This window comes from Panthera leo, chromosome C1 (assembly GCF_018350215.1).
Source record: "Panthera leo isolate Ple1 chromosome C1, P.leo_Ple1_pat1.1, whole genome shotgun sequence".
In the NCBI taxonomy this organism is placed as follows: domain Eukaryota; kingdom Metazoa; phylum Chordata; class Mammalia; order Carnivora; family Felidae; genus Panthera; species Panthera leo.
In genome coordinates, this window is record NC_056686.1 from 149,197,342 (window position 1) to 149,200,646 (window position 3,305).

Consider the following 3,305-nt stretch of genomic DNA (forward strand, 5'->3'; position numbering starts at 1 on the left):
CCAACTGCTGTCCCCTTCACTGTTTCAGTTTTAAAATCCTGAGTCAAGCTCCACCCCCACCCCCAACACTAAAAACCAAAGGACAAAACACACAACATAAACAAAACCAAGGCAAATAAAGCCATGCCAGTTTCATCTTGTTTTCTTCGCAAGTTAGGTTTTGTCAAGAAAGGGTGTAAGGCACAAAACTAACAATAGTCCGCCTAACTGCCTCTGCAGTGGCCGTTGGAGGGGCCGGACTCGGCATAATCCTGCTTCCTGACCCATGTCTGCTGGAAGGTGGGCAGTAGGGGCCAGGATGGAGCCACCGATTCACATGGAGTGCTTGCGCTCAGGCGGTGCCGTGATTTCGAGCTTCATTGCTCAGGTTGCCAGGGCGGGGATCTGCATTCCATCAGCGACGTCAGAGTACGTGGTGGTGCCACCAGACTGCACCCTTTCGGTGTAGAGGTCCTTGAGGATGTTGCTGTCACGTTTCTTGATGGAGTTGAAAATAATTTCGTGCATGCCACAGGACTCCATGTCCAGGAAGGAAGGTTGGAAGAGTGCCTTGGGGCAGCGGACCGTCTCGTTGCCAGTGGTGATGACCCGCGGGTCTAGCAGCTCCTACATCACTCTTCTCCAGGGAGGAGCTGGAGGCCGCGGTGGCCATGTCCTGCTCGAAGTCCAGGGCGAGAAGTCTAGGGGAGGGCGTAGCCCTTGTAGATGGGTGCAGTATGGGTATAGGGGACCCAGTCCCTGGAGTCCACCAGGATGCCGGGGTACAGCCAGACACGTGCAAGAATAGCACGGTCTGGATGGCCACATATACATGACTGGGGTGTTGAAGGTCTCCAACATGATCTGGGTCTCCTCTCACGGTTGGCTCTAGGGTTCAGGGGGACCTCGGTCAGCAGCATGGGGTACTCCTCGGGGGCCACATGTAGCTCATTGTGGAAAGTGTGGTGCCAGATCTTCTCTATGTCGTCCCAGTGGGTGAAGATACCATGCTCGATGGGGTACTTCAGGGTCAGGGTGCCCCTCTTGCTCTGGACCTCATCGCCCATGTAGGAGTCCTCTTGGCCCATGTCCACCATGACGCCCTGGGGCACCCCACGATGTAGGGGAAGACAGCTTGGGGGGGCATCATCACCTGTGAAGCAGGCCTTAGCACCTGCTGTAGCCGTTGTCTACCAGGAACACCGTGGGGTGGTCTTCCAGTGAACTGGTGATGGTGTAGACTGAGGCGTAGCAGCTGAGGCGCTGGGGTGGCCAGGGGTAGGGGCTTATGCTCACGGGATGGACTCTCACTGGGGTCGCAAGTTCTGTTTTCTTGATTCTGAATACCACAGCCTTTAAATTCTTTAACAAACTTCTCCTAAAAATAAGTGTTCTATCAACCTCAACACCATTATCACTTAAGAAAACTAATAATAACTCCCTAATATCATATAATACTCCAGTCCATATTAACATTGCCTTGTCTCCAAAATACTTTTTATAGGATTTCTTCAAAGTAATGCAATGTTAAATCATTGCATTTGATTATTATGTCTTTTTTAGCTTCTCCTAATCTAGAACACTTCCAGGACTTTTTTTTTTTTCCCCCTCTATGACATTGGCTTTTTGAGATCCAAAAGTTGTCTTCTAGAATTTTCCACATTCTAGATTTTTTCTGACTTTTTTTTTCCTTTTTGCTGCTGCTGGACTAATTTCTAAACTTCCTTCATTATTTTATAATCTGGAAGTTAGGCATAAAGGCTTGATTACATTCAAGTTAAATTTTTTTGGCAAGAATGCTTTTTAGATGTTGCTATTTATTTCATATTGTGTCACAACAGGAAACAACATTATAGGATGTCCCACTATGAGTGATGAAATGTTTAATCACTTAAATAATATTATGACTACTAGATTTCATAAGTAGTCAATTATAAGGGTATTTGCCACTTGTGCATTTTGTTTTTGGCACTTTGTAGCCCTGTATGATACCTAACTGAATGCTAGCATTCTATTTCTATTATATTTTAAGCTTATGCTTCATATATATAGCTTAGTGTGACCTATGTAATTTCTATAGAATTGGAGATTATATGTGTTCTGTGAACATTTGTGAAATGAATGGCCAGCCATGAGTATCATAGCAGTGTGATTGCTTGCTTTTATATCCTAGGTCTTTATTTACTGATCTCTTTCTTTTTTACTAGTCTCTTTTACTCTTAGCCTTTACATCCAGTAAAAACAAACAAACAACAACAAACCACAGTGAAATAGAAGTGGGTTAGGACTAAAGTCAACTTTAGTTGACTCAACATTCAAATTAGTTGACTCAGCATGTCTGAAAATGAACTCATCATCTTTCCTACCAAACTTGCTCTTCTCCCTTTATTGCTTAACATGGTGATTAGCATCATTCGATGGCACCAACTGCCAACTGAGGATGTATCCTTGACCCCTGACTGTCATTCACACTCCGTATCTAATTATTCCCCAAGGTGTGTCCATTTTGCTCTCCTCAATAACTTGAATCTTACCACCATTACTCAAGTTCAGTTTTTCACCAACGCTTCTGTAGACTACTTCAAAAACTGCCCTCCTTGCTTCTAGGCTCACACCCTCAAATCTTTCTTCCACATTACTTTCAGAAAGTTCATTCTGATATGCAGATTTTCTCATTTCATTCTCCTGCTTAAAATCTTTTAATTGCTCTCCATCACCTACAGGATGCAAGGCCTTCCATATCAAGGTGCCGTTCAGCTCTCCAGTCTCACATCTTGATGCTCTGTTTCTTGAACCTTCCACACCGATGCTCACACATCACAGTTCCACAACAGACTGTGCTTTCTCATCTACACACTTGTACCCACGCTATTCTTCCACCCTGAAATCTCCTTCCATGTCGTACTCACCTGGTTACCTCTGCTCATGCCTCAAGTCTCAGCTAAAGAGATATCTTTATGTGAATCCTTCCCTGATGCTCTCAGGCAAATTATTCTTGAATCCCAGTACCTAGCACAGTGCTGGTACAAGGAAGTGAGCAATACTTCTTTCCAGCCCCCTGAAGGGGGTACTCAGTCCTCAAAAGGCTTTCCCTGATCCTTCTTTCAATCTGAGTTGATTCCTCTATCCCTTTTAATTGCTCTCTCAGTAAAATTTTCCTTATTTTCCTAGACTCACGATGACTGGATATAAATATAAAGATATTAAAAATATAAAAAACATATCCCCAAAATCTCAAGGCTTGAAGCAGAGATCCTTAGGTCAGCATCGAGGCTCCTGCCTAGGCCTATAGAGAAAGCCTGGGGACAGAAGTCTAACGAGGCCAC

The 3,305-nt window shown here is 44.5% G+C and overlaps 1 pseudogene; it reads right to left on the bottom strand.

The window, feature by feature from the left end:
- Positions 1 to 203: 203 nt before the first annotated feature.
- LOC122226021 lies at positions 204 to 1,455 on the bottom strand (annotated as a pseudogene).
- Positions 1,456 to 3,305: the final 1,850 nt, after the last annotated feature.